Source organism: Phascolarctos cinereus, unplaced genomic scaffold (genome assembly GCF_003287225.1).
Source record: "Phascolarctos cinereus isolate Bilbo 61053 unplaced genomic scaffold, phaCin_HiC Scaffold_1;HRSCAF=81, whole genome shotgun sequence".
Taxonomy (NCBI): Eukaryota; Metazoa; Chordata; class Mammalia; order Diprotodontia; family Phascolarctidae; genus Phascolarctos; species Phascolarctos cinereus.
Window position 1 is genome coordinate 289,352,863 of NW_027555514.1, and position 11,140 is coordinate 289,364,002.

The window sequence follows — 11,140 nt, forward strand, 5'->3', positions numbered from 1 at the left end:
ACCTTTACACACACAGACACACACACACACACACACACACACACACTCACACAGAGGAAGCTCATTAGGGCAGGACCGGTGTCATTTTTCATACTTTTCTTCCCAATATGGAACACTAGACCCCGCACACAGTGGGCCCTTGGGAAATGGCAATATTGAGCCTTTTTTAAATTTCAGGATCATAGTCTGTAGAGCTAGGAACTACCTCAGAGGGCTTCAATGCATTTTACAGAGAAAGAGACTGAGGCCCAGGAAGGGGCAAAAACTGGCTGAAATCTTCCTTTCCCCTTGGGTAGAGCCCCTTGAAACAGCCATACTTTGTGGAGACAAAAAGGGGGGGAGGCACCTGGGTCAGACTCAAGGAAGGAGAGGGGAGGGCTCCCTGCCGAGAGCCAGACCCCTAGTTTGGGAAGGCTGAGCTCCACCTGCAAACCCAAAGCTTGCTGGGAAATTCCCTGGGCTGGGGAGGAAGTCAGGCCCCTCCCCTTGAGGAGAGACTGAGGTGGCCTCTTAGGGAACTCCCAGGCTAAGGGCCAGAGGAGGGGCATCCTGGGCCCAGCCCCTGTACTCAGGGGGTTCCCAGGCTTATCCTAGGTCTAGTTTATTTGTCCATAGTCATCTGCCTGTTGTTCTCCCATTTGTTATGAGCCCCTCGATGGCAGGAACTGTCTCTGCCTTTCTTTGTATCTGTAGTGCTAAACACAAGGCCTGGAACACTGTAGGCACTAAATAAACGGTCATTGTGAGATAGAGGAGCTGACCAGGCCCCACTCTGAGCCACCCCCAGGTCTGTGTGGTTGAGGACGGTCACCCCAGGCAGCCTTTCCAGGACACAGAGTATGGTCCCCAGGCCTGGGCGCTGGGATTGTTGACGGTTGGCCGGCCTTGTTGTGTGGGTGCCATGCTGTCTACACTCAGGACATTAGTGTGTTGGTGAGCTTGGAGAGCGTAACTTTGCAGGGAGCCCCGCCAGGGCCAGATGTTGTCTGTGACCCCCCAGAGTTGGGAGGAGGGTCCTTCTACCCCTCTAAGGTTTGGATAACAAGGCTCCAGGAGTCAGAAGGCCAGCCTGGGAAAGGCTGCCTGCAGAAGACGGGACCTCAGCTGGAACTTGAAGGAGGCCAGAGAAACCGGGAGTTGAAGAGGAGGAAGGAAGGTATTCCATACGTGGGGGACAGCCAGTGCTGAGATATTGAGCCCAGAGATAGAGGGACCCATGTGGAGAACAGCAAGGCCAGTGTCACCGGATCCATGGCCAGCCACCATGGAAGACATAGCAAGACTGCAAAGTGGGAGGGAGGCGAGTTTACTGAATGGGAAGGCGCCATGATCAGACCTGGGCAGGGCGCTGGGGCTGCCCCTCCTTGGTCATCCCAAAATGGGGCTGTTCTATCATCCATCCCTACCCCAGCCCACAAAGCCCAGCCTAACACAGGGCTAGGCACACAGAGGTGATCAATGAAAAGGCTCCAAGTCCCCCATGGGGGTAGGATTGGGGTAAACAGACTGGCAGTCTGTGGTCTGGGCCTCCCTGAAAGCCTTAGCTGGGCTTTCATACAATGAGGCAGCCCCTGCCTTGCCCTCATTCTTTCCATTCTTCCCTTATCTCTTATCAGGGTCATTGTCCAGATTAGGAGGTGGTGCCCAGCCTGCCCTCTGCACCACAGACTGTTTCCAGACTCCTTTCTCCTTTTCTGATTGACCTGCTGCCTACCCCCTTTTGTCTCTGGGGAGAAGATTCAGTGTGACATCCATTCCAGGTGCTGAACTGGGGGGCTGGAGAAGCTTTGGACGCACACGCATGCCCTCGTAGCATCAGGATGGTGTGCTTGCCCCAGTGAATCCCCCATGGGAAGCTGGGACCTGAGAGGCCACTCTGGAGTATATGCAAAATTGAGAACTGGGCTTGCCCCTTCATGTGGGGGAGACTGGGAATCTGGACAAAGAGAAGGGAAGGGGCTACTCCCAATCACCCAGCATTTCTGACAGGATGAGAAATAAGGGGGAGAGGGGCCCAGGGCCAGGCCTTCCTGAAGCTCTCCCACAAATCCATTCATTGGAGGTTCTCAGGTCAACCCTCCTTAACCAAGTAGCCCTGTGGGAAGGAAAAGCAGGCGGGAGTCAGAGCGGTCCCAAGACATGTAGCCTCCCCATCCCAACGACCACCTCCATCATGGAATCCAAGCATGATGGACTTGACGGGGCCCTGGGGCCATCTGGCCGAGCCCACGCCCGAGAGAGAAGCCCCTCACCAGTCCTCCTACCAAGCCTCTGTCGGCATATCCCAAAGGAGGGGGAGCCCTGCGGCAGCCCAGCCCTGCTGTGGGGAGCTCCTCCTGACCTCCAGTCTTGGTCTTTGTCCCTCCCCCCTTGCTCCTGTCTCTGCCCTCTTGGGCCCAATAGGATAAGACTCATCCTTTTCTCAGATAGCAGCTTTCAAATACTTGAAGACAACCTGGTCCCCAGTCTTCTCCAGGGCCAATACCCCTGGTTCCTTTCGTTCCTTTGTTCCTCATGTGACAGGGACTCAGGACCCCTCTGCCTCTTGATCTCCCTCCCCTAATTACCCTCCTAAAACTGTACTCCAAATGCAATCTTTCCAGCAGGAGATGACCGGGGCAGATGACAGAGGGACACATTTCCCTTATTTCTCAAAGCTGGACCTCTCAGTGCAGCCCAAGATCTCCTAAATTTCTTGGGCCCCATATCTCACTGTTGGTTCCTATAGAGCTCATGGTCCACTGAAACCCCCAGATCTTTTTCTTTTTTTTTCTTTTCTTTCTTTCTTTCTTTGCACGGCAATTGGGGTTAAGTGACTTGCCCAGGGTCACACAGCTAGTCAGTGTCAAGTGCCTGGTCTGAGACCCTATTTGAACTCAGGTCCTCCTGACTCCAGGGCCAGTGCTCTGTCTGCTGCACCACCTAGCTACTCCCTCCCCAGATCTTTTTCAAATGAACTGCTCTCTAGCTAGCTATGCCTTCCCCGCACTTTCTTCACCCAAGGTTAAGACTTAACATTCACCTTCACTACCTTTCATCTTAGATTCAGCCTTTCGAAATCTTTCTGGATCCTGATTCTCATCCAGTCAGTCAACAAGCATTTATGAAGTGAGCACTGCATGCCAGGTATTATGCTAAGTGAAGAAAGGGAACAGACATCCCTCCCCTCAACCACCTCACAATCTAATGGAAGAGAAAACAGGCAGACGAGTGCAAACAAGCTTCAGGCAGAAAAATAGGAATTAGCAGAGGAAAGGTGGGGAGGGAGAGCTGCTGGGAGAGGCTTCCTGTAGAGGTGGGCTTGAGCTGGGACTGAAGGAAGCAGGAGGGTTGGCAATCCCCCGACAGCAGAGCTGACAAACATTGTCTATACCTTATTGACGTCCCTGATGAAGAAAGACATCGAACAGTGCGAGGCTGAAGAGAGGTCCCTGGCGCACTCCACTGGCGCTCTTCCACCACACTGGTACCAAATCATTCCCGGGTCCTCTTTAAGTCCAGCCATTTGACCAGCTCTAAATCTAACTGTCCGGCCATCTCGCTTCATCTTTTCCACAGAGCGAGTAGATACGCGCAGCATCCATGCTGTGGCTGAAGCCTGGGTAAGCTCTCTCCACACAGCATCCCCCCCATCTACCAGGTCAGTCAAGCCGTTCAGAAAAGGGAGCAAGGCTGCTTTGGTCTGACCGTCCCCCTCATCAGGAAGCCAGCCTGGCTCTCTGCGATCATCGCTGGGAGTCCATCCCAGCATTTCCCAGGCAGCCCAAGTCATTTCGCTGACCTAACTATTGCATTTGCATTATTCTCTTCCCTTTCTTGAAAATCAGGATAACATTTGTTTGTTTCCACTCCTGAGGGAGATGTGTCTTCAGTTTTCTCAGACGCCGCTCACAAAGGTTCAACAATCCTGTTTTTTAAAATTTTCCTTCACAATCCCCAAGATATAGTTTACAGGGGCTAAATAATGAATTCACTAAGGGCAGCTGGGGATTTTCTTACGCTAGCCTCACTTATCTTGGGTTTCAACTCCCCAGTAGCTGTTTTGGGGAAGCTAGATGAAACAGTGGATAGAGTGTTGGGTTTGGAGTCAAGAAGACCTGAGTTCAAATTTGGCCTCAGATACTTACTAGTTGTGTGAGCCTGGGCAGGCCACTTAACTCTGTCTCAGTTTCCTCATCTGTAAAGTGAGCTGGAGATAAAGTGGCAAATCACTCCAGTATCTTTACCAGAAAAAACCCAAATGGGGTCATGAACAACAATAAACATTTTTATCAGGTCATTTTCCTCAACAGAGAAGCAGACAACCCCTCCTCCCCTGAGAACTGAGCAGCCCTGCTTTCTCTCTGCCATCAGTTGTCATCAGCCCATCTCTCCAGAGTGGTGGACCCATCCCTTCTTGGACCCTGCTCTCACTCCATCTCATCTAGCTAGAAAACAAGCATTCTTGGAGCTGTCTTTGACTTTCTTCTCCTGCCTCAGCTTCTGTACTCCTGACACTTCTTCCATCTTCCCAGGGTCATCCTCCGCTGCCAGGCTTTGCTTCCATTTTCTGCACGTACATTTTAAAATGTTAGTTAGTTTAAAATGTTAGTATTTCCTTTCCCCCCAATCACATGTAAAACGATTTCACATTTTCTACATCTATGTTTAAAAGATCTAAGTCTGTCAGTGAGTTCCTGTGCAGCTACATTGTTCCCTTCCAGTGACATCCATTTTGACTTATCAGAACTGTTTCCATTTGTATCTTCTGAATTTCAGTCTTGAAAGTTTCCCATCTCCCTTCACCTGACTTCCCCTGAAAAATGTTACTCTGTGGCATCTTTTCTATGCTTCCTAGGAACCCTTGGAAAGATACTCTTCCAAAAATTGAGGGTCATGGCAGACTACTCCCGGCCATCCTCAGCTCCGTTTCAGGCCCCAAGAAGGAGGGGTCACTTCCCCCCAGGGCTCTCATCATCACCTGCCTCACCACTGGCTCCTTCTTGTCAGTGAGACGCCCGTTCAGAACAGGCTGTTGGCCTGTCGGTGACCTTCTGAAAGATGGGCAAGGGAAAGACAGACGGACAGACAGACAGAGAGCTCCAGCAGATGTCCCTGAAATCTCCTTTCAGCATCATCATGACGGTTGTCATTGTCGCCAGCACTGCAGGTCTTTGAGCAGAGGCTGGGTGACAATCTGTCAGGGGGGTTATAGGGAGCATCCTCTGTCAGTTATGGGCTGGGCCTTTTGGGTATGGCAGACCCCTCGGGCGGTCAGCCTGGTGAAGCCCTCGGACCACTTATCAGAATCAGGGTTTTAGATGAAGGAAATAAAATAATGGGATTTCAGGAATCCCAAAGAATGGGAGGCCCGCAAGCAGCTGAAGACCCCCAAGGAGGCCCTTCAGCTTCCTCCATTCGCTGCTTGTCACCTGGGAAGGGGACTAGTGAGAAGGGTCAGACTAGAGCCTGGGCCAGCAGAGGGTTAGGGTCAGAGTGGGGCCCTGGACCCGGGGGCTGTGCATGGAGTTGAAAATCTAACAGCTGCCTGGAAGGCCAGGCTGCCTCACCTGTCTCTGCCTATCCGGCCACACCAGGAGATGGTAGTATAACACACCTGTTCATCATGCAGCTGAATCAGCACAGATGCAGACAGTCCACAGTTCATTTTGACCCTCCGAGCCCCCAGGGGCTCATCTCTGCTCTCCTTGAAGAGACGGTCCTGAGACATAACAGGGCAGGAAGCATGGTCTTAGATCTTGTGAGCCAGAGCCCAGGGAAAGGCACAGAGCGACCATGCCAGGGTCCCCAGGACAGCAAGAGCAGTCTGGGAGGGCTTCCTGGGGAGGCAGAACATCCCCCCACACACACACACTCCCTAGGACTGGAAGGGTTTGGGGATTGGAGAGAAGCCTGGCATCCCCTGAAAGTGCTTCTGAGGTCATCAAATCAAATCCTCCCATGTCACTGACGAGGAAACTGAGGGACAGAAAAGGACAAGGACTTATATAAGGTCACCCAGAGAATCAATTGCAGAGGAATCTGAATCCAGACCCTCAGTAGAATCAGGAAAGTTCCAGATGTTTGCAGGGGACATTGATTGGACACACTGGTCTGTGAAAGTGCTGCTCCAGGCCCTGCGGCCTCACTGCAGGCCTGCCCCACTCTGTATTAGTTTTCCTCACTTGTAAGCTGGGGCTGGAGGAGGGGGTCATTCTCGGCCTGCTTTCCCTCTTCCTTTCATCTCCAAGACCTTGTGTGGATCCGACAAGAAGCCCCTCCAAATGGACCTCTGAGGCCCTCCAGCCCAGGACCCCCACATCCCTCCCCAGTACCTTAACACAAAACCCGCGGCTCTTGCCTTTACTAGACTAGGCCACCTGGTCCCTGGCAGGTCCAAGTGCAGCCGAGTCCCCAGCGCCATGCAGACAGGAGTCGATTGCAAGCTCCTTGAGGGCAGGGACTGTCTTTTACCTCTTTTTGTGTCTCCAGAGCTTGTCACAGTGCCTGGCACGTAGTAGGTACTTACTGAATTGTTGCCCCCGCAGGCCGGGGTGTCTCTCCCACCCTTCGTTCCCAGGGCCCGGCTGGCCTAGCATTCCACAGTTTGTGGGACTGAAGGCTAGAAGGACTCTTAGATGTCACCTGCTTCCATCCTTTCCTTGAATCCAGAGAGGGGAAGGGACCCACCAAAGCCAATAGGAAGTAGGCAGCTGGGCTTGGAACCCAGGCCCCTGGATTCCGTCCCTAGCCCTTCATTGTAGCACCCAGCACATGGTATGGGCTTCACGCATGCTTCATCGCCTCTCCTCTGCTTCCACCTCTAAGTGCTCAGGGCTAGGGAGGCCCTGAGGCCAGCCCGTGTGGCCTGGGACCCATTTCTAATTCTGGGTAAGTGGGGAGTCAGCGGAGCCTGGGAATGTGGTCTGAGAAGGTTCCTGTGAAAGGGAATCCTGATCAGCGCCCAAGTCCTTCCTCCTAGGGCCTGGGGTGGGGGGAGGGGCTGAGGGCTGGGGGTGTCAGTGGCACCCACAACGGACACCCACTTCTCCCTGAGCAGCTCTGCGGGGCAGAGGCAGAGGACGCACTTATGTAACAGGCAGCTGCGTAAGCTGCCAGACCTACAAACCCAAAGCAGCCTCTTCCTCCTCCATCTCAAGATTACCGCATAAAATTAAGACCTGGTTCCTTGGGCTTGCCTTCTGTCTCCTGCGAGCAGCAGAGAAAAGGAGGCTGTGGTTCAAGGTTAGCCAGCTGTGGGCTTTCTCTAAGCCTCAGTTCTTCCCTCTAGAAAATGGGTTCACAGAGGCTTGATCAGCATCTGGTGAGAGCTCCAGCTAGCTGTGTATCCCGGGGCGGGTACTTTAACCTCTCTGTGCCTCAGTTTACTCATCCCCAAAATGAAGGTGCATGAATCAGACTCTCAGGACCTCAGAGGGCATGAGAATCCTGTCTCTAGCATCCCTGATGAGGCCATCCGGTGACTGGGTCAGGAGTGAGGCAGCTGTCCTCAGGGGAAACGTTCTCCTTAAAAATAAATTCAAACTGACCACCCTCCTGTATATTCTTGCCTCAATGATTTCTGAGTTCTCTCCCAGCTCTATAATCTACGACCTCCTCGAGTCTCAGTTTGCCCACCTGTAAAAAATGGGAATAAGTAGCCTCTGCCCAGCCTCCCTGGGATAAGGCTCCAATGAGAGAATGGATGAGAAAGCACTTTGAAATTGCAAAATGGAAGGGAGGCAGAAGTCAGAATTTATTCCCCTATACGCCCTCTGGACACCAGACAGACTGGGTGGATTTGAACCCTGAACAGATTCTGAGACTTTCCACTTTCCCATTGCCATGCCTTTGCTCATACTGTGCTCACTGCCAGGAATGCCCTCCATTCTTTTCTTAGTCCTTCTTACCCTATCCAGCGAGAACCTTTCCCCAGACAACACACCGGGTGCTTGTATCTTGTGATGTACATTAGAGTCTCTGACTGAACTTCATGAAGGCAGAGACCCAGATCTCGATCAGTCAGTCAAACATTTATGAAGTGCCTACTATATGCCAGGCACTGAATTAAGTGCTAGAGGTACAAAGAGAGGCAAAAGACAGTCCCTGCCCTGGAGCAGCTCACAATCTAACGAGAGAGACAATACACAAGAAGAAACTAGAAAGGGGAAGGGAAGAGCAGGGGGAGGGGATCATGGTGAAAACCTGTGGCTTGGTGGGAAATGAAGAGATGGCTGCCCCAGCCCCCTCCTCAGATGGAACATCTGGGGTGAGCTCTTCAATGTCCACCCTCCCTCCTCCCCCATCTGAGGGAGGGAAGGGCCCTGGCCAGGGGCACTGATGAAGGGGACGAGGAAGTATGATGGAGCCCCGAGACCGGCTCTAATGGGGGTCTGTGCCCTGGTGCCCAACTCCCTCTGTGCAGGGGCTCCCCTGGGCTCCGTATTCTGGGCTCTGTGCGTGTAGCTTACTATGACTTGAGATGACCATGGCTGATGTCACCCACCCTGCCCGAAGGTCAGGGCTCCTGAGAGCAGGATGATATGCTCCAGCTCTGAGATTCTGGGATCCCATGCCCCAGGTTTAGAAACAGAAGGTCTAGGTTCAGATCCCACCCTCTGAACTTGTACAAAATCAGCCTCCCTGGGACTCAGTTTCCTCTCTTGTAAAATGAGGACCTGATGGCTTCCAAGGTCCCTTGCACTCTAGACCTTGGACCTCATAACTCAGTCCAACCTCCCCATAGCAGAGTGAGGCCCAGGGAGCGGTGGGCTTTGCCATGGGTCACCCCACGAGGTAATGGCCAAGTCGGGCCTGTGCCTCAGACAGGCCTGCCAGTCTCACTGAGGGAGAGGATGTGGATGGTGGGGGCTGCCCAACCCCACTGCCGTGGGGACTTTTCAGAGCCCTGGGGATGCAATCAGGGATGTCCTGATGCCTAGCAGGAAGGGCTGTCATGGGGGACCCTGGCCTGGTCCTCTGCTCAGGAACAGGACTGGAGAACAATGTGAGGTTCCGAATGATATGCTGACAAGCTGGACAGCTGGATGAGGTTGGCCTGGGGCCTCCTTTGGGCCCTGTCTGCATCATCCTCTGATGCCGAAGGACCCCACCCTCCCTTCTCCTCCTCCTCAGACCCTTGAGGGGGAGGGGTCAGGTGCTGGGACCCCCTCCCTCCCTGGGCCTGGCAGGGGAGATGCATGTGTGTGGGTGGGTGCACGCACACGTGTGAGCACACTCACGTGTCCTGCCACCCCTAGACAGGCGCTCTCACGAGCCCAGCCGAGATGAATTCCATGGGAACAAGGCCATCTGATCCCCAGGATTATATCACTCCATGCCCCCCTGAAATTCTACCCATGGTGGGGATTTGTCTGCCCTCTGGGGCAGATGGAGATAGAATCACCAGAGATTTATAGGGTCAGAGCTGGGAGGGAGCTGAGGGATCGTCAGTTCCCACCCCCCCATCCCATTTGGTAACTGAGGGGGACTGGGGCAGGGCTGTGGAGGGGCCTTCTCCAAGATAGCACTGTCAGCAAGCAGCAGAACCTAGATCCAGTCCTGGGTGCAGTCCCATCCTCCTTTAGGGCCCAGTGATTGGGAATTGGGCCCTGGGCCTGACAGAAAGGAAGAGGAAGAAGAGGAGGAAGAGGAGGAAGAGGGGAAGGAGGAAGAAGATAGAGGAGGAAGAGGAGGAAGAAGAGGATGAAGGATGGAGGAGAAGAAAGCACTCAGAGCAAAGAGCAGAGATAGAGACTCATGGGAGAAGTCACTGGGGAGCTTTGGGGAGGGGGTGGGTAGCAGGGAGAATGGTGACCCTGTATCAGGTGGTGACCCCAAAATAGCCACAGAGCCCTGGAGGAGGGGACACCCCAAGCTCCAAGGCCCAGTTCTTCCTGGTCCCTACCCGGCCTCCAAACAGTAGCCAAGTAGGGATGATTTTGTCTCTTCATCCCTTACCTCCTGCCCCACCTCCAGGACTTCCACCTTCGCTCTGCTCCTTATCACTTCTCACGTGGACCTTGGCACCGGCCTCCTCGTTGGTCTCTGCCTCCAGTTTCTCCATCTCTAATTGCCCTCCACACAGCTGCCAAAGGGATTTTCCAAAAACCCAGGCTCCCTACTACCTCCAGCAGAGGTATCAAGGACTAAGGCAGGCCACAGGCAGGGTGGGCTGCAATTAAGATGCAATTGGGAAATAGCTAATGAGATAAAGATACAACACCCAGAGAATGTTCACATGTTGTTTTCCAGGTGTGCCCCCCCATTTGAGTCTGACACTAAAAGTCCAGACCCCGTAGACAGGCATACAAGGCCCTCTTCAGCCCCGTCTCCCCCTGCCGCCCTTCCTACCCTCTGCCCTCCAGCCTGCCCCCACACAGAAGGCACTATTTCCTGAGGTCCACCTGTCTCCCGGTCATCAGCTCGTCTTCCTGAAGAGGACCTGCGTGGGGGGTGGGGTGGGCTGGGGATCTCCCCACACTTCTCGAGGTGGGCCTGCTGCATCCGGCAGAGGTTTGGGCCAGGGACCTCTGAGCCCTTGGGGGAGAACATTTTACAGTGACCAGGTCGGAAATGTTAACTAACTGGGCCGTGGATTAAGTCAGACAATGAGCATTTACAGAGCTAATCCCCCCATCCCATACAGCTCTGTACTTGCTCTAGGCCCTGCTCTCAGGTAGCTTCTGGTCTGGGTTGAGAAGAGATTCCCTTACTAAACACAGTCGGGCTTGGGACAGGCCAGAGGGCTGGAGGAAGTCAGGGTGGGCTGACTTACTCAGGAAGGGCTCCCGGGCTAGGAGAGGAGAAGCTTCAGGACCAGCGGATGAATTCAAAATGAGCAGATTGTCTAGACAGTCCCCTCCCTGAAGTCCCTCCCCTCCCCCTGCCCCGGGCTCTCTTTGCCATGGGTAATTAAAGCCTAGTCACCATCCCCCAGGAAAATGGGTCATGGGCATGGGTGTAATCACCATCTGGGAGTGCTGAGTGTGTCCTTCAGGGCCCCAGGGGAATCCCTGGCGCCCCCTCTCCCCTGTCTGGAGTTGGGCTTGGGCCCCATGCAGACCCAGGCACGCACCACCCGAGGGGTTCTGGGGATGGGAGGGTCTCGCAGCCATGCTCCACTCCCCCAGAGAGCAGCCCTGGCCAGGCCCCAGGCCTA

The 11,140-nt window shown here is 53.9% G+C and overlaps 2 long non-coding RNA genes across 2 annotated transcripts; one reads left to right on the forward strand and one right to left on the reverse strand.

Annotated features, from left to right (window-relative positions):
• Nucleotides 1-2,004: 2,004 nt before the first annotated feature.
• LOC144455070 (uncharacterized) lies at nt 2,005-5,684 on the reverse strand. The gene is made up of 3 exons (XR_013483727.1): nt 5,597-5,684; nt 3,374-4,549; nt 2,005-2,095 (listed from the first exon to the last, which is right to left on the reverse strand). It is a non-coding gene; the product is annotated as an uncharacterized LOC144455070 (long non-coding RNA).
• Nucleotides 3,382-7,543, forward strand: LOC144455072 (uncharacterized). The gene is made up of 2 exons (XR_013483729.1): nt 3,382-3,466; nt 3,559-7,543. It is a non-coding gene; the product is annotated as an uncharacterized LOC144455072 (long non-coding RNA).
• Nucleotides 7,544-11,140: the final 3,597 nt, after the last annotated feature.